General features: G+C 42.1%; 1 protein-coding gene and 2 non-coding genes across 3 annotated transcripts in view; 2 read left to right on the top strand and 1 right to left on the bottom strand.

The window, feature by feature from the left end:
- Positions 1 to 20052, bottom strand: part of LOC102916286 (uncharacterized) — a 76233-nt gene that overhangs the window by 21531 nt on the left and 34650 nt on the right. The window lies entirely within an intron of this gene.
- On the top strand, positions 1595 to 1666 carry Trnaa-cgc (transfer RNA alanine (anticodon CGC)). The gene has a single exon. It is a non-coding gene; the product is annotated as a tRNA-Ala (tRNA).
- On the top strand, positions 2156 to 2227 carry Trnaa-ggc (transfer RNA alanine (anticodon GGC)). Its single transcript has one exon. It is a non-coding gene; the product is annotated as a tRNA-Ala (tRNA).

Below are 20052 nucleotides of genomic sequence, written 5' to 3'. Positions count from 1 at the left end.
ACAATACAAATAGACCTATAATCACTAGAGAAATAGAAGGAGTCACTAAAAGTCTGCCAACTAAAAAGCTGAGGTCTGTAGTTGGTATTTTACTATTTACTCTTTGGGGTCTCTCCACCTGCCTCCTAAATAATCTCATATAGACTTATTATTACTTATAAATGCCCTGCCTTAGCTTGGCTTATTCTAGCCAGCTTTTTAATTTGAAATTGCCCCATTTCCCTTTTTCCTCTGGGATTTTACTCTTCTCTATTTCTGTATGTCTTTTGTTTCTTTCTTATTCTGTGTCTGGCTGTGTGGCAGGATGGCTGGCCCCTGGATTCCTCCTCTCCTTCTCCTTTTCTCTCCCCTGGCTACCCTGATTCTGCTCTCTTCTATTTAGTCTCTCTGCCTGGCTGTCCAGCCTATTATTTCTCCTGCCTTGCTATTGGCCCTTCAGCTCTACAGTAGACCAATCAGGTGCTTTAGATAGGCACAGTAACAGAGCTTCATGGAGTTAAACAAATACAACCTAAAAGAGTACAACACATCTATACATCATTAAACAAATGTTCCACAGCATAGACAAGTGTATCACATCTTTAAGTAATATTCCACAACACAGGGCAAGACAATTTTAGAACAGACTTATAGCAGACTTTCAAAAAGAGTTCATGTCAATACCCCTCAAAATATTCCAGTAAGTAGAAAAAGATGGAACATTGCCCAATTCTATTGAAGAGACTACAGTTCCCATATACCTAAACTGCATAAGAATCAAGAAAGAATTACAGATCAATTTACCTCAGACCAAAGATGTTAAAGTACTCACTCAAATACTCACAAACAAAATCCAATAACATATCAAACAGTTCAGCAACCATAATTAAATAGGCTTCATCAGATCATTGTAGGCATAGTTCAACATACAGAAAACAGCTAATGTAATCCAATATATAAATTAAGTGAAAGAAAAAGACCACATGACCAGCCTGTCCAAAATTAGAAAGAAAAAAAAACTTTTTTTTTTGAGACAGGGTTTCTCTATGTAGCTTTGTGCCTTTCTTGGAACTCACTTGGTAGCCCAGGCTGGCCTGGAACTCACAGAGATCCGCCTGGCTCTGCCTCCCCGGTTCTGGGATTAAAGGCGTGCGCCACCACCGCCAGGGTTTAAGCCATGCAAGCTAAGGCATATTTTAAAAGAGAACAGAGGTATGAGAAGGAAGGTTTCAGGAAACTTCACATACTCTCATATATCCTAGCATATTGCTAGTCAGCAAGACAAAGTTATTTATTCCACATAATAGTGTCAAGTTGAACTAATACTACAACATAAAGTTGAATTAAATTGATGGGCCTGAATAATTTAAAGTAGTATTTATTGTCATCCTGCCTTGTTTTAAATAGCATAAGGTGGTTTATTATTATTTTCTATTTTGAATGAAAATAGATTATTTTCTCATCCAATAAATGTGATTAAAAATCCTATCAAAACCCTAAAGTGGAAGCTGTAAATTATATTCAAATTACATGAAGGAGACCCTTCAGGTCTCTATGAATGGGAGATCAGTCTCTCTGCATTCATATAGGCTTTAATCAACTATGTTAAAACCAAGGGGATGTAGCTCAGCGGTAGAGCGCATATTTCGCATTTATGTGGTCCCGGGTTCGAATCCCGGCATCTCCAACGGTTTTTTTTTTCTTTTTAACACTTGAATTTTCTTTTTCAGGATGTTTCTGCACAAGGTGTACTAGACTTCAACTTTTTGTTAGGGGATCATATGTGCATAGCTAATTATTGGATGAAATTATTGTATGAAATCTGTCACCATGATAACAGTGTTCATCTATGACTGTGACTATTTTTCCATGGAGACCACCATAGACTAGTGAGTACAATGAGGTCATGCCTCTGATGTTTTGTTTAAAGAAAAAAAAAACTCAGCTTTGTTGCTGGTAGCAGTGTCTCTAATGCGTACTATTACTGTTATTATAATTATTTTTATTGAAAATAGATTGTTTTCTCATTCTTTATTCCTAACAATCTTATCAAAACCCTAAACTGGAAGCAATAAAATATAGTCAAATGTCCTGATGCAGAAATTTGCGGGCAATATGCATGCTGGATCAGTCTTTCAGCATTCATATAGGCTTTGGTCAAGGAGGCTTACAACGCGGAGATGTAGCTCAGTGGTAGAGCGCATACTTGGCGTGTATGAGGTCCCGGGTTCGATTCTCGGCATCTCCTAGTACTTTTAACTTTCGTATTTTGCTTTTCAGGATGATTCTGCACGAGATATCAGAGACTTTAAATTTTAGCTAATTATTGGATGAATGTCCATCTGTCACAATGACATCAATGTTCATCTATGACTGAGACTACTTTTCCATGGTGACCGCCATAGTCTGGTGAATAGAACATGGTTGTGCCTGCAGGGATATGTTTTGCTCACAGAAAAAAATAGCAAGCTCAAAGCCGGGCGGTGGTGGCGCACGCCTTTAATCCCAGCACTCGGAAGGCAGAGCCAGGCGGATCTCTGTGAGTTCGAGGCCAGCCTGGGCTACCAAGTGAGTCCCAGGAAAGGCGCAAAGCTACACAGAGAAACCCTGTCTCAAAAAACCAAAAAAAAAAAAAAAAAAAAAAAAAAGCCAAAAAAAAAAAAAAAAGAAAAGAAAAGAAAAAAATAGCAAGCTCAGCTTTCTTTCTGATGGCAGTTTCACTAATGGGTACTATTATTGTTATTATTACTTTTTATTGAAAATAGATTGTTTTCTCATTCTTTATATGTCCTAAAAATCTTATCAAAACCCTAAACTGGAAGTCATAAAATAGCCTGAAAAGACCTGAAACAGTACCTTGTAGCCAATATGAATGCTGATCATCTACTCTCATAAGTGCTTTCATCAACGAGGTTGAGAACATTGGGCCGTAGCTCAGCAGTAGAGTGCATGCTTTGCATGCTTTGTATATGTGAGGTTCCAGGTTCAAGGTTTTGTTTTGCGGCATATCTCTGCACATGGTGTCCCAGACTTTATCTTCCTCTATGAGGTTATATATGCATAGCTATTTATTGGATGAAATGCTCATCTCTCACAGTGACAACAATGTGATGACATTTCCATGGAGACCACCATATTCTGGTGAGTAGAATATGGTCACGCTTCGAGGGATATATTTGGTTTACAGAACAAAAAAGCAAAGCTCTGCTTTCCTGCTGGTGGCAGTTTCTCTAATGGGTGTGCTTTCTCGGGTGATAACAAGGGTGAAGAGTTCTTGCTTTGATAGAAAAGAAGGGAGGGCTGGGAAGATCCATTCCCAGTTACTGAACAGGGGAAGCTATGCTGTCGTCATAGAAACCTGGGTTCATTATGATGACTGTTTTCAATGGCGACCCTGGTGATGTCCTGGAAAATGAGCATTCCTAGTTTTGGACTGAGCTGAGCTTATGGATTCCTGGAGGTGAGCACTGGAATCTTCCTTAGAGTGGAGAGGCAGATTCAGGGATCCCAGACCCCAGTAGGTTCACCCCCGCTTCGGGATTTGTAAGAATGTGTCTCCAGAAGGAGAGAGACTTGAGACTATTGTGCCTCTTCAGTGTGCTGTTCTGTGCAGGGGTGTGCTGGAGCCATTGTCCAGGCCAGCTGTGTAGAAGAATTTCTAAACAGTCTTATTAAATAAGAATCACAGAGCCAAATACAGAGGTAATAGCCAAAGAGATCAGAGAACTAGCAAAGAGCCACAACTACCTTATCTTACCACCTAGCCACTCTCTCTTCCCCAGAGAGAGTTTCTTCCCATCTAACATGTGTTTTATTGCCTTGCTGTTCTGCCTTCTCATTGGCTCTAAGCACAGCCACATGACTTCCTCATCACTGCCTGTCTATACAGACCTCCAGGTCTCTTTGGTTGGTACTAGGATTAAAGGCTCGAGTCACCATCCTTGGTTGTGTCCTTGACCACACAGAGACTCTGCCTGCCATGTGATCTGATTAAGGGCATGTGCTACCACCACCTGACTCCTGTTTATGCCTGTATGACCTTGCTATGTGACCTCTGATCTCCAGGCAAACTTTACTTATTAACATACAAATAAAATCACATTTCAGCACAACTAAAATATCACCACACAGCTGTTCTGGGGGAGGGAGCAGGAGGGACATAAGACAGTGTGATTACACTCTGTGGAAATCAGTATGGTGGTTTCTCAGAAAATTGGGAATTGATCTATCTCAAGACCCAGCCATACCACTCTTGGGCATATACCCAAGGAATGCTCAATCATACCACAAACTTTGTTTTATTTGTATTGCTATAGGTATTTATCAATTAATATTTTAACTACTCCATCTTTAGGTTCCAAAATGATTGTTTTCATTTTTTTTATTAAATTGCATCATTTTAATCTGTATTTACATTTCTGTAGAAATTTTACAGCCTGATGCAGAGTTGGTATTGCTGAGTGTTCCATATTCATCTGGAAAGTCGGTAGGTTGATGTGCATCATGTTTCAGAATTTCATATAGTTGCATATAGGATCTACCCTGAAAGTTAGTTTTTTAAAAATCTGTTCTATATATTATTTTCCACACGATTATTGTTGAATTGAAGGCAGTGTACAATCTATTATTATTCCTGAGCTTTTCCTTACCCCTTGTATCAGTCAGGTTTCTCTAAGGCAGTGGTTCTCAACCTTCCTGATGCTGAGACCCTGTAATACAGTTCCTCATGTTGTGGTGACCACCAACCATAAAATTATTTTCATTGCTACTTCAAAGTTCATAATGCATAACTGTAACTTTGCTACTGTTGTGAACCATAATGTAAACATCTGTGTTTTCCTATGGTCTTAGGCTATCCCTGTAAAAGGGTTGTTTGACCTCCAAAGGGGTCAAACTCACAGGTTGAGAACCACTGCTCTAAAGGAATGTAACTGATAAAATTTGGTCCAGCTAGTCCCACAATAGCTGTCTCTGGACAGAAAGACCAAAAATCTGGTAGTTGTTCAGTCAACAAGACTAAATGTCTCAGCAGTCCCAAGTTGGTGTAGGAGTTCTAGAAGATTCTTAGGGAGCTACTACTGGTCTTTGGTCTATATTGGAGTCCCAAAAATGTAGGTTCTAACACCAGCAAAGGGGTGGCTCAGAAACAGGATAGAGGGACTTGCTGGTGACAGTGAGGGCAAACAGAAACAAAAGCTTTCTTCTTCCATGTCCTTTTATGTGGTCTTCCAACAAAGGTGTAGCCCAGATTTAGGGTGGGTCCTCTCATTTCAAATATCCAATCAAGAAAATCTCTGACAGGAGTGCCCATCTGCTTGGGTTTCAGTTGATTTCAGATGTAGTTAAGTTGGCAACCCAGATTTGCCATCACATTCCTCAATGAAAAAATTTGCCATGAGACTGGTATATGCTTTGAAAAAGTAACATTTCCCCACTAAACCCGTAGCATTATTGTGTGTTTCAAAAATATCTCTTAATTGTATTTTGTTATTAGCCTTTCTTAAATATCAGAATTTTTATCTGTTTTAGTATGAAATTGGCTAGTATGTTTTTGTTCATTTTTTTCCGTTTTCACTTTTTTATTTATTTTTCTATTATTAGCTTGATACAGTATAAATTCTTATCCTAATTGTAAAATGTTTCATTGAGGCTTACCCAGTAATTGAGTAAAACCAGTAGTTATTATAAGCCACAGTCATCCTAGGGTCCCCCATGCTATATAGCCTCCCTGGTTCTGTGGGTTGCAGTCTGATTGTTCTTTGCTTTATATCTAGAATCCACTTGTGAGTGAGTACATACCATGTTTGTCTTTCTGAGTCTGGGTTACCTCACTCAGGATGATATTTTCTAGTTCCATCCATTTGCCTGCAAATTTCATGCTGTCATTGCTTTTTTCTGCTGAGTAGTACTCCATTATGTATATGTACCACATTTTCTTAATCCATTCTTCAGTTGACAGTCATCTAGCTTGTTTCCAGGTTCTGGCTATTACAAATAGTGCTGCTATGAATATAGTTGAGCATGTAACTTTGTTTTTGTTCATTTTTAAGTGTTCAATGTAACATTGAAATGGATAATGTGCTTTGAAAGCAGTAGTTTCAGATTTTACCTTAACATGCAATCTGAAAGTTTTTTCTTTGCTTGGTAAGTTTCTATCCATTTACATTTTTTATCAAATCTATATACTTGGTCATTTAGAATCATCTCTGTTCTATTACATGGACACACATAAGGAACACTTAGCTTAATGACATTTGTGAGACCTTCTGCATTCTAGATACAAGGAATCCTTAATCAGATACATGATTTTCAAACATTTATTTCCCCAGGCAGGGGCTTATCTACATTTTTCAGCCATGGACTTTGAAGAGTGGACATCTGTCACTTTATGGAAGTCCTAACAATCCACTTCTCAACTTATCAAAAGTGTTTTTTAAAGCTAAGAAGTTTTTTTTTTTAAATTCATGACTCTGAACATGTTAGGTTAGATATTTAGATTGATGATTCTTTTAGATTTATTTTTATTTTTCATTCTGAGAATGCTGGGTGTTTATGTGTGGAATATATGCACATGACTACATATGCCCATGGTGGCCAGGAAAGGACATCAGTTCCTCTGGATCTGGACTTACAGGTAATTGAGAGCCTCCAGGTGGGCACTGGAAACTGAACTCAGGTCCTCTGTAGTGGCAAAGTACACTTTTAACTCCTGAGACATCCCTCCAGCCCTATTTACACCTACTTTCTCCCAGTGTGCTTTCTCAGGTAGCCCAAAGGCCTTCAAAGGCATTTTGCTTTCAGAGAAAGTCGGGCACAAGGGAGGATGGATGGGGACATCTCTTTAGGGGCCTGTGCATGGCAATTGCCCAGACCTTGGGTATCCACATGGCCTTCCATGGTAACAGGAGCCAAGGATGTCAAGTCAGCCCCTGGCATAGCCCTTGGCAGCAGCCTGGGCCCTGATTTTCCAGAGTGGCAAGAAGACTCTGATGCCACCATGGCCCAGAGTGGCAGGAAGACCACACACCTCACGCTGTCCCTCATCGCCTTCACTTCTTCCTTTCTACCTCTTTCCACAGCACAAGAACCATTCAGCTACTCGTTCCCTCCCAGTTCTTCACCACACATTTTCTCATCATAATGGCACCCTTGCAGCACCAGGTGGGTACATAGCTGTTTTCCTGGCAGGCTGGGCTTTGAGGACCCAGGCTAGCCTGTGGGTGACTGGACCCTGATTGAGTGGAATGGTATCAGGCATGCCAGGGATGTCTTCCCACCAGCCAATGATTACAACTTAAAAAATTGTGTATATATTGTAAGCATTGCAGCCTAGATGGAAAGGGGTCCTGGTGGTCTGGAACCAAGAATACATCAAAGTCACCATAAGCATAGCAACTTACAGCTCTGTTCCAGGGAAAGGTTCTCCCAGTGTAACAGCGCTACTCTAGCAGGGGACAGATCCCCAGCAAAGTTGTTAGAGCTTTGCTCAGGTCCCTCTGAGTGTAAGAACTCTGCACCTAGGAGAAGGAGTCCCCAGTGAAAACATCACAGTTCTGCTCCTCTCTGCTCAGCACCACTCTGCCTCCAGGTCATGTTGTTCCTTCTCTGCTCCACTGTACTCTGGCTAAAGAAGGTCCTCCCCCAAATCACATTCAAGAGATTCCCTGGGAGGAACGAATCCAAGGGTGTGGCTGCCGCTGCCAGGATGGATAGGAGCAGCTCCCAACTGGACAGGTACAGGACTTTATATAGTTTTTCTTAGGGGCAGAATTATTCCAAGGCGAAGATTTTCTGGGTGGGAATTGGTCAGGTTTCAATCCCTGAGCTTAGACAAGCTCAGAAATTGGCTGGATTTTGTGCTTGGTGTATGGTTAGTTTGGTGCTCAGGACTGGTTGGTTTTGGTCAGGAGTTGGTCAGGGGCAGAGTATGTTTGGCTCTGGTTTCAGAGCCAAAGATGTTTCCTCCACTGGCCCTTTTTAACATTTTTGGCTCTGGTTGCAGGGCCTGTGAATTGACTCTGATCTCATGGTCAGGGTGTGTTTCCTGGCTCTGATTTCAGGGTCAGGATGTGTTATTTTGGCTGGCCATTTTACCCTACATATATGAGGACCTGTGTGGACATATACTGAGTGGGGGCCTGGTGAAGGCCAGAAAGAAGTTGCATCCCCTAGGCCACTAATTGGGGTCTGGGTACACAGTCCAGGTCTTCTGTGAGAGCAGCAAGTCCTCTTAACCACTGGGCCATCTCTGAAGTCCAATACACCAAATTTTAAACACAATTAGTATTCTTCTACTTTGCTCCATAATGACAATAGACATCTTCTTGTACTCAGGTATGCCCAAGTTTCATTATTATTTATAATCCATAAGGTTTCATGTCTATGTTACTCAGGTTCTCAGTCCAACCCACTGCCCTACCCTGTGAGCAGGCAAAGACAGCAACCTGTCACTATAGAGCACTTTATATCTGCTGGAAAGTATTTGAATGGCGTCAGAGGTTAGAGACATCTGGACTCTTTCACTCATCTTGCATATATGTTTACATTTATCTGTTTTGTTGCATATGATAATTGTTCATTTTTAATACTAAATGGTGTAGCATTGTATAGCTTCACTACGAGTTTTAAAGATTCATTTTTATTTTATGTGTATATATGTTTGCCTGCATGTTAGTCTGAACGGCACATGCACCCGTGGAGGCCAGAAGAGGGTGTTGGATCCCTTGGAACTGGAATTACAGACAGTTGGGAGCTGCTATGTTGGTTGTGGGAATTGAATCTCTTTCCCTGTTGGCTATGGTTTAGGTTGTTTTCTATTCCTACCTCTTGTATTGAAATGTCTGAGCTTTCCCCCATTTAACGAGGGAGACAGAATATACACAGAGATGAGGGAGATGGCACGTACTAGGCCTGAACCAGCCCTATAGTACCTCAAAGCTGTGACAAAAAGGACAGTTCCTGTAATCTTCTTAAAACATACCCTACTTTGCCCAAGAATGCCCCCAAATGGTAAAATTATAACGGAAAGGACCAAGCAGATGCCATGACTGGCTGCTCAGTCTTCTCTCAGAGATCAGGCCTCAATTTCAGTTTCCTGAGACTGAGCAAGCAGTTTCTGGGAGGGCCATGAACAAAAGACAATCACTGATGCCCCTGCCAGCAGGGACAGGAAGACAGGATCCACCATTCCTGGGCCACTGAGTCAGTCCTCACAGTCAGTACGTGCTAGGCCAGCCAGCCTCCATGGCAGTTCAAGGACAGAGCCTGGGTCACTGAGTCAGTCCCCACAGTCAGTACATGCTAGGCCAGCCAGCCTCCATGGCAGCTCAAGGACAAAGTCTGGGCACCTGTCCAGGCCTGCCCCCAAAATGGATAACTGTAACCCCCCAACTACCCCTAGCCATTTAAAAGCTACTAACATGATTTCCACTCACATAAGCCAATCCCGAGTCTGTTCCTTTGTAGTCTATTGACCCCAAGCTCCTCTTGCTTTAAAAACCCTGCCCCAATGCTCCTCAGGGTCTCTCCTGTTCTGCTGCTGTGTCAGACGGATGGAGAGTCCCGAGTTAACTTGAAATAAAAAGAATCTTTGCTTTTGCATCAGATTTGGTCTCTTGATGATCTTTGGGGCACTCTGGGTACAGCAATAACCACAGCCAATTAAAAATGTACTCAGGTAGCTATAGCCTGCTTCACCAATTGTGTTTGAGACGACCAATTGTTCCTAGATTTCCCCTAGCTAGCTTAAAAGGGGGCCTATGTGCTCCTTTTGGGGTCACCATTTGTACAAATGGTAGACACCCACATGCCGGAATAAACGCTCTTTGCTTCTACATACTGATTGGGTCTGGGGTCTTCTTCTGCAATTCTCAGACCCTTGCAGTATATAAAGCTTGTGTGAATTTATGTAAATAAGTTTTTTCAAGAAAATATATCTTCTTTCTCTGGGGCAAATGCTTGGGAGTGTGATTGCCAGATCATAATTAAATATATCAAGGAACTGAGAAATATTTTTCCAAGTTATTGTCCTGTTTTCCATGACCACCAGCAGTGGGTATGAGAATTTCATCCTCCACAACGTTGCCAGGGCTTGGTGTGTCAAGTCTTCAGTTATGACTATTTCTGTGGGAGTGCTGAGTGTCCTGTCAGAGTTATCTGTTTCTCTTCCCTAAGCTTTGAGGTTGTTGATGTTGTATGTGTCTCTTAGTGGAACATGTATTCAAACTTCTGGACCATTTTTATTTATTGAATTGTCTATTTCTTAATGGCTATTTTTGAGGCTTTCTGTATTCTGGAAACAAGAAGTCTGCTATCTGATACATGATTTCCAACATTTATTTTCCCAGGTAGGGAAAACATTTTTTTATGCCATAAAGTTGGGAGAGTGTACATTGTTCACTTCATGGAAGTCCTAATGATCCAGTTCATCATTTAATGAAAGGGGATTTGTTATATCTAAGAAGTTTCTTTCTAATCCATGATCCTGAACATTGAAATGTGTGCTGCTACAAGCCTTATGTTTAGATTGTATTTTAGATCAATCATCTTTTGGATTTATTTCTATTTTTACTGTATATATGCTTGCGTGTCTGTGTGTGGGGTGTGTGCATATGAGTGCAGATGTCTATGGAGACCAGAAAAGACCGTCAGTTCCCCTAGATCTGGAGGTATAGGCAATTGTGGGCCACCATGTGGGAGCTGAAAACTGAACTCAGGTCCTCTGCAATAGTAAAATGGGCCCTTAACCTCTGAGATGTCTCTCTAGGCCTATTTAGATCAATTGTTCATTTTGAGTTGACTGTTGTGTCCTATGATATATGACTTGTCTGTATTTGTATTTGCACATGAGGATGTCTGGTTGTCCTGAGATAAGACAGAAAGACAGGACATTGAAGGGGACAGGAGAGGGGTCAGTGCCCCTCACCCTGTGACCTGGTTTGCATTTTTGTAAGCTGACAGTCAGGAAACCTCAACCCAGCTCATAGAGCCGAAATTGCCTGAAGATAAAATGCAACTATTCCTTAAGACACCTCAAAGGTGTTTTTTTAATAACAAGAAATAAACTAGAGCCTGAAGTGATTGTTCATTGTTTAAGAGCAATGTATGTCTTCCAGAGGATCCAGGGTCGATTCCCAGCACCTACCCGACGGTTTACCACTGTCTGTAACTCCAGTTCCCAGAGATCTCATGAACTCTTGTGCCCTCCCTGGGCATTAGGCACTCATGTGGTATCCAGATTTACATGTGGAAAAAATGCAAAAACATAAAAATAAATAAATAAACAAATAAACTATGCTTATTTGGGACCAGATTGCTTGTAGGCTCTCTTATCATGCCTAAATCATATAAACACCTTACAAGTTAACTTGCTAAAAGAAATTCTTGAAGAGAAAAAAGATGATTTTAAAAGTATTCTTTTACTTAATTTTAAAGCCTGAATTTAAGCTTCATTTAAACTTTAAACCTTCCCAATTATATTCTTTGAACAATGTAACTTTGAAAGCTACAGAATCTCCCTCTCCCACCCTTCCTCCGGTCCGCACATACATGTATGTAATGACACCTAATCTCAAGTCTTTCTCTAGTCCACACTCATGTCTTCATGAGTGAACTTTCTTTATTCTAGGTGAGTCTCTGTCCAAAGGATTAATAAGCAAAGGTAGTGACCTTTGCTTTACTCTGGCTTGTTCTGAAATTTTTTTCTCCAGACTAGTCATAGCTCAAGCTTCACCAAAGTGGAGGTCACTGAAGAGACAGGGCACTCCTCAGGTTGTTGGTCACAGTGCTGGATTCATCTCCTTACCACCACTGAGAGTCCCAGAAAAACACGTTGAGAAGCATGTGGTTTGTTCAGTGAAGTGTCTTGGTATCTTTTCCTGGAGGCATTCTTTCCCATGCCTGTGACTCCTCCTGTCCTCTTCCTATCCTTTTCTGTCTTGGACCCATTATCAAGCATGCTGTCTTCACTACTCTAGGTTTATAAGGAGTTTTGAAACCAGATGTTCATCCTCCAACTTTGTTCCTTTTCAAGGTTGTTTTCAAGCCTGGGTTCTTCATACCCACTGTGAGTTTCAGAATCAGGCCTTTAGTTTCTTTCTAAAATGTCTGTTAAGGGTTCTGTTGGTATTGTACTGGATCTGTAGGTCAGTTTGAGGAGAATAGACTCCTTAGCAATGCTGTGTCTTCTGTCCCATGAAGACGATGAATCCATAGATCTTAATTTCTCTCAGCAATGGTTTGTCCCATTCAGTGTCTAGACACTAAATAGAAGTGAGCAGACTTTTCCTAATTATTTCATGTTTCCTGATGGTGTTTTAAGTGACAGGTATTTTAAATTAGAGTTTCCACATATTTCACTGTAAGTGACTGACTGTGGGTAGATTTTAACAGAGGCTGTTGAAGAATCTTTTCGTTTTCAATGTTAGGTTACTCATTCTATGATGAAAATGTCCTTCCTGCTAACATATGTTTGCCTGTATTTCAGCTCCAGTATTTTGAAGTTGCAGAGAATTTGGTGAATTAAGAGAAAGGAAACAAATGTCCATCAACAAATTTGGTAGAACACTACTAAGATAACCATAGGCCAAATGTTTGCTACAAATGGAATCGGCACAATCATAGAAAGTCCTCTGTCTCACAACCAGCTCCCTTAAGGAACTGCTGAGATCATGGGTGGAGAGAGAGAAAGTGATGCATGTGAATATCTGTGTATGTATCCATATCCCTAGGAATGTGTGCATTGTGAAGAATACTTACAGTTAATCATTTCCATGATATATAATTTTTCCCATCACAAAAAGGACAAGGTTAGTAGCTGTGTGTTTTACCTCTAGTTTTGCTGTCAAGCATGCAGATTTTAACAGCGACTACTGTGAGACTGTGTACAGATGGAGTATTTTATATATGATTCTTGCCACATCACTTATCACCATTATACCTGCTAATGCTGCCTCTGATACCCACTTTCCTGTGCACTTTCTAGTCTCCAAGCATTACTTGTCTTCAGTATAGTTTCACTTTTTTCTCATTTGCTTCTTAATGTATTTATTCATGCATTTGTGTCTAGTACGACTTAGACCCCCATTTTTTACAGGAGTACTCCTTTTCCATCACTATATATTGTGATACCTAAATTATCCAATTCCGTGCCAGTGGAAGGACACACACTCAAGCTGACCTGCTGCTCATTTGTTTCCTGCCTAGAATTCTGGACCATCTGACCATCCCTGGAAGGAACTAATGGTGGCCATCTCAGTGCATTGAAGACCTTGAAGATAAAGGTTTACAAATGACAACTTACAGAGGGTGACGTGCAGAAAGTCTTCAGCAAATGCTAGTTGTCATTGGCACTTTGACTCCTCTGTCTGTCAATGTAAGGTTCTTCTATGAGAAGAACAACAGGACTACAGAGAGAACATGCAGAAAGTTGACAACAAGCTGACATATGCCCGTGTTTCCAATATGTATGAGTCATCAGTGCCACTGGTGTGTGTGTGTGTGTGTGTGTGTGTGTGTGTATGTACATGGGTGTGTGTAGGAAGTGTTCATGAGATGAGCTGAGAAGAGAAAAATTGTCATTGTACAGCTTGTACTGGACTGAATGTAGACAGGCTACTCCATCCCTATATTCAATACAGTTTATCACATGAGCTTTCTCATCTGCATTACTCTTTTCCATGAGCTTTCTTTCCCATTTTTCTGCCTTCTAGTAGAACCTGAGAGGAAGCTCTGGACTCTCCATCTGGAACCAGCTCCTAGAGAAGAACCAAGTGTGGTGTAGTGTCTTATCAGCATGTTACCTGAGTGAGAGTGGTAAGATCATGTGGGACACAACAGGTGAGTCATTTCCTATTCTCTTCCCATCCCTCTGACCAGCAGCAGTTCTGTGGAGTCGGGATGCCATGTAGGAAAGCCTCCTGTGGTATCAGGTGGCAGCAAAGAGCAGCACACTTGGGAACAAGGGCATTAATGGACTCCCCAGATGCCTGAACTCTGCATGGGTGCCTATCAATGACGAGTATTAGAATAGAAGTCGTTCACATCATTTTCTGAAATGGGCCATGAATTACTGTATCACGTTTGCAGGTAGTGCTTATTAAAATGATAGACACACACAAACATAGCTAAATCAAACCCTATCAAGTGCGGTGGGGCATATCCAGTTCTTTTTGATGGCTCTCCATGTTTAAAAAGTATTGCCAGTGGGTTTGCAATTCTGTGTTCTAGTATATTGTTTCACAGACCACTTAAATCCATCAACATGCTCCCTTGCTGTTCATTTAAATATCAGTGTTTTAGGTGGTGTGTGAAATATGCATCAGGTCCTTCAATTATGTCGTGTTTATCCAGAAAATTCACACACTGGCCTCTTTTGTGGGAACCAGAATCCTGCACTGAGAAGACAAGCAGGGTCCTGGAGTATCACGTTAGATTATCTTATCACTAAGCAGAGGAAATCAGTAATTGGAGCGACTCCATGTATTACTAGTGCTTTAAAGAACACAAAGGGTATAGAACATGGTTGTGATGGGGACTAGTGTCAGTGCAGTTGTCCCAAATGTTCGGTTTAAGGAGGTAGCATTAGACCTGAGTCCTGAAGGACAAAAAGAAGCAAGGCATGTGCAAACCATGTTGGTGGTGGTGTGCTTGTACTACCCGGAGTACAATGAATCTAAGAGAAGAGGTCAAGGCCAGTGGCCAGAGCCTTGGAGACAATGTGTGCACTGCATGGAGATGAGATAGAAAGGCAGATATATGGTGTTTTCCTCTGTGTATGTCATTTGGATTATAATGTATTGTGGAAGGTTGCTGGGGGTGACCTGATTTGATTCTTTTGTTGGAAGGTATCTTGCCACTGTGTAGAGATGGGCCAAAGAGGGCAGGATGAGGGCGTGTGTGGAGTCCACCATTGAGGGATGTTTCAAAAGAGCAGGGGAGGGGTGGAAGTGGTTAGATGCCATGCTGTAATAGTGCACAGCGTGAGAGCCAGCCCTGCGCAGCCTTTTGTCTGGCCACGTGAACACACAGTGACTCTGTTTACTAACATCAGTTGTTCTGGGTGCTTTTGACACATTCTCAGGAGAGTCTGACACCCAAAATAGTTTTTGTAAAAATTAGCAATTTAATAACATATGTCATCGATGAATTATTTTTAGATGTAAGCTTCTTCTCTAAGTACAACTGTAGCAGCATTTCCAAAGGAATGAGATTCTTTACATTTCTCTAAATATAAAAAGTGAACACAAAATTTAGTCTATTTTTGAAAATGGTTATTGTTCTACAGCCTGTAGTTGTGCTGATAAAGCAAATGAGTAGGTTTTAGGCAAAGTAAAAGTGCAATCAGTATCTAGATGCTACAGCTATTGCTTGTCCCCATCCTTTCTTCAGAAGACTATCTTTCAAAATACGTATTTTGCCAGGTGGTGGTGGCCCACTCCTTTAATACCAGCACTCACGAGGCAGAAGCGGGTAGATCTCTGTGAGTTCGAGGTCAACCTCTAATTCCAGGACAGCCAGGACTACACAGAGAAACTCTCCCTCGAAACTCCAGCCCCCCTCAAACTGCATATTTCAACATTACTCTGACACATACACAAGAACCTCTGAGTGGTATTTAAAACAGGTATGATCCCTAAAAGACCCCCAAATCTGTAGGTGAGCATGGTGACAGACTCTTTTCACAGAGTGGGGAGCTAGGCTCAGAACAGAGTCTTCCTCTGTCTCCTCCTCCAAAAAATAGCCTGTCTGGGGTTGCAAATTGGGTCCAGGACATCCTGACTCAGGGAACCAAACTTGCTGAATCCAGGAGGGTCCCACATCTCTCTCACTCTAGAGCAGTGGTTCTCAACCTGTAGCTTGCGACCCCTTCAGCAAACCTCTATCTCCAAAACTATTTCCATTAAGATTCATAAGAGTAACCAAACTCCAGTTATGAAGTAACTACAGAAATGATTTTAGGGTTGTGGGTGACCATAACCTGAGGAACTGTATTAAAGGGTCGCAGCATTAGGAAGGTTGTGAACCACTAGTCTACAGACATCCCAGCACAGAATCCCAGATCTCAAGTAGGTCTGGATTCCTGTATCTTTCTCCCCATATACCTAGGGAGGGGCAACCCAACGTCGGTGCTCCCACACTCCCAGCTTAGTGCGAAAGGAACCCTGTTCTTTCCCCATTATTTGGATCTCCACACACTGTGCTGTATTTTCAGATATGCTCCTCTGTCTTCATCGCTCAGCTTAAGGATGTGACTGGTCACTTTGGTCCTTGTTTCCTGTTTTGTGATTCCACTGCAGGGTCTTGGTCTTTGGCTCTGCACATAGGGCCACGGACAAGACACTAGTAGTTTCCACTTCCCCGTTGCTTACCTTTGAGGAAGCTGGGGGTCTACGGTAGGCTTGCTGGCAGGAGACTTGCTCTCAGGAGCATGATGTCCTTGCCAGAGGCTGGACTCGAGGATGCTGAAGCACTTAGATCCATACTGCATCTGACTACCCTGTCACAAGCTCTTCACACATGGGCTGGCAGCACATCCAGGGATATTTTTAACATGGTCCCTAGACATTGTTGTTCCTTTCTTAGCTGTGGCAGGACTTTCCCGGCCATATTATCGATCTCTCTGGTAGCTTATATGTGGGTTTGCTACAGACATGAAAAGAAGCCACAGTTTGGGGGCTGGAGATGTAGCTCAGGTAGTAGTGTGATTGCCTAGAATGCAGAGTGGTGGGATCTCTGATAATCTGGGCATGTTAGCCCTCCTCTGTAATACCAGCACTCGAGAAGTAGAGGCAGGAGGAAAGAAACATCCTAGTCATATTGTTTATGCGAGTGTGGCTCCCAGCACCCATGTCAGGGAGCTCAGAACTGCCTATAACCCAGCTGCAGCAGGAACCAAGAACTCTGCCAATCATGTGCATATTCCCACAGACAGACAGACAGGCATGCATGCATATATGATTAAAAATAAAATCTAAACAACAAAAAAGAAGAATCAGCTCCAGGTCATTGAAACAACCAGAAAACACAGTGGAATTTAAAATACATGAACATTAAAATGGCTAACATCCTTTAACAGTTAACAGTCTTGTTGGAGAGATGGTACAGTTGTTAAGAGTGCACACTACTCTTGCCAAGGACCCAAGTTCTATTCCCAGCATCCATGATCAACATCCATGATGGCCTGGAACTCAGCTCCAAGGAATCCAGTGTCCTCTCCTGACCTCTTAGGCATCTGCATTCATGTGTATATACACACACACACATACACACACACACACATACATACACACACAGGAATATACATGTTTTTAAAAGGTATGTACATTCCTTTCCTTAATAATTGTTTACAAATTAAAATAATTCTAGTGAATGATTAAACAAAAATGATCAAATATCAAGCACTAACGAAGACAATTTTCCTCAGTGTTGTGTGGCACATGCTTGTACTTCCAGTTCTTTCAACACTGACGTCACAGGATCACTTGTGCCAAGAAGTTTCAGAAGAGCCAGAGTAATATATCGAGGCCCTGGCTCAAAATGAAAACAAGACAAAAGCCAGAAATACCTCAGAAAAATGTTAAATTCTTAGACCAGCAATCTTAGATTACAGGCTCTTGCAAGAGAGGTGGGACGTTTTAGAATAAACTTTTGCAAGGAAAGCAATTAGGAAATGACTGAGTGCTTGGGAATTCAGCAGTGCACATGTAGTAAACGGGAAGAAAAATGTTCTCGGGCCAAGAAGAAAACACAGAAGAATAGAGAATTAAGAGTGTGTTTACATCAAGTGAATACTTGAGCTGGGCTGGTGGGGTGAGCTCAGGAGCCTGGCTCGCTGAAGGCTGAGGAGGAGGGTGATGAGCCCCAGACTGGCCTTGGCTACACCATGAGACACAGCACTAAACACAAAAAGTAGAAAGTGGGACTGGTAACATTCCATTCCCTTGTCGAAACCTTTCAGTTTAGTTCTGTGAATGGGAACCCAAATTCTTTTCATCTGATGCGAGGCTCAACCGTGTGCACCACCCCAGCCACGTTCTTTCTTGTCACAGACACATCAAAGATTAGTGTTTCCTACAGTGACTCATTTACCGCAACACAAAGGAAGATGTCAGAAAATAATGACTGTGTCTCTGCTCAGATAGCTCATTGTCAGGGCCATTTCACTGAAGACAGCCCTTGGGTTAGGTGTAGGATTCAGTCCAGTGACGGACAGAGATTTGCCTGTGGTAATAAATGTGCTTTTATTTGTTGTTGGAAATGTTGTATCCAGGAAGGAAAAGTACTTTAAAATGTTTTTTGAGAAAGGTTTCTCTGTGTAGCTTTGGAGCCTATCCTGGAACTTACTCTGTGGCCCAAGCTGGCCTTGACCCACGCTGGGCTCAAACTCACAAAGATCCACCTGCCTCTGCCTCTTGAGTGTGGGGATTAAAGGCATGAGCCACCACCACCTGGTACTTTAAAATGTAAACTGAGAAAATACTCGTGCTCCGGCTGGTAAAACTAGGGCTGGGGAGATAGCTAAATCAGTAAAGGGCTTGCCTTGTAGGCACCAGGACCCGAGTTCCATCCCCGAATGCATAATTAAGAAAATGAAGCAAAACTAGAGCTGAAAAAAAAATAACAGGTGACAGCCGCTTGCCTGTGAAGGTGGAGACTGCAGGTCCCTGGTGCTTGCTGGCCGGCCTACCTAGACCACCTGGGTGTTCCAGGCACGTGAGAAAGAAACCGTCTCTAATCAACACCAAAGGGGGTGGTGCCTGAGGTACAACACTGGAGGCTGTCTTCTGTCCCCTGCTACATGCATGTATGCCCCAATACATCTGTAACACACACACACACACACACACACACACACACACACACACACACTTGATAAAGGATGTATATACCTTCCATACTTCGGGAAAGTATCCATTGTGCTCAGTTTCAACTACATGGATAAGTGGAATGGACTCTGATTCTGTACGCATGCATGTGAGTGCTTGTGTTTACACACATGGCTCCACCATCTCTACCTAACGTTGCAACTTTATATTAACCTTAGACCAGGATTGGTTTCCAATCTCAGGTTTAGATTACATATACCTAAGACGTGAATTTTTATATGCCAGGAACGTATGCAGAGGTGAAAAAAACCTGCCCACACTCCAGAGGTAAGGTCCCATCGAGTCCAGTTCACAGCCTTTTTTCCCCTCCCACCCCCTCATAGACTCCATGTGGCCTTAGACGCTCACAGATGTAGTTTTCATTATGGCCAGCAGATGGCAGCCAAACTATGTTCCTACATCATTTTCATTAAAAGGGTAGATGTTTTACAGAGCAGCAATGTATTGTTAGGTTGCTTGGAAGCTTTGCAGATGCACTAGAGCAGTTTCATTTATGGATTACTGCAAATCTCATGCTCAACAACTCACTTCATCTTCCCTCAGTGTATAGTGAGGAGTGCAGACTGGGTACAGAGGGCTGATCTGTAGAGAATATGGTGTTCACACTTGAATTACCTGACATTCAGATGACTTTCCCAGACCTTCCATCCTCTCTCCAGTTGGCTCTGGTACAGCCACCCAGATCCCTCCCTGCCAGACAACTTCACTCTTGGTCAATCAATGGCATTGTGTTGCACTATGCTTGTTGGTGACTCCCAAGAGAAACCTGGGGGTTGTGGTATGTTTTATAAGTACTCCTTTGTGCTTATCATTTTTACAGGCAAATTAGAGTCATTTTGTCCAAGATGGTTTGGTTTTGTGTGTATTTTGTGTGGTGTGTGAATTTGCCCATTTACATGCATGTGGAAGCCACAAGAGGACGTTGGGTGGCCTCCTCCATAACTGTCTGTCTTAGTCACTGGAGACAGGGTTTCTCACTAAACTTGCAAAATAGGCTGGAAGCCAGCAAGTCCTGCCCACCAACCCATTTCCCACAGCAGTGGGGTCCCAGATGCATTTGTCACTATGGCCAACATTTTTATTTTTGAAAGTCTTGGTGGAAAGGATAGTCGTAGAGTACAGGAATACTTTGGGCCACTGGTAAGGAAGTGCAGCCTGTCGCTACCATGGGGAAAATGTTTTTTTATGA

This window comes from Peromyscus maniculatus, chromosome X, assembly GCF_049852395.1.
Source record: "Peromyscus maniculatus bairdii isolate BWxNUB_F1_BW_parent chromosome X, HU_Pman_BW_mat_3.1, whole genome shotgun sequence".
NCBI lineage: Eukaryota > Metazoa > Chordata > Mammalia > Rodentia > Cricetidae > Peromyscus > Peromyscus maniculatus.
This window is presented reverse-complemented; position numbering and strand designations above follow the sequence as displayed.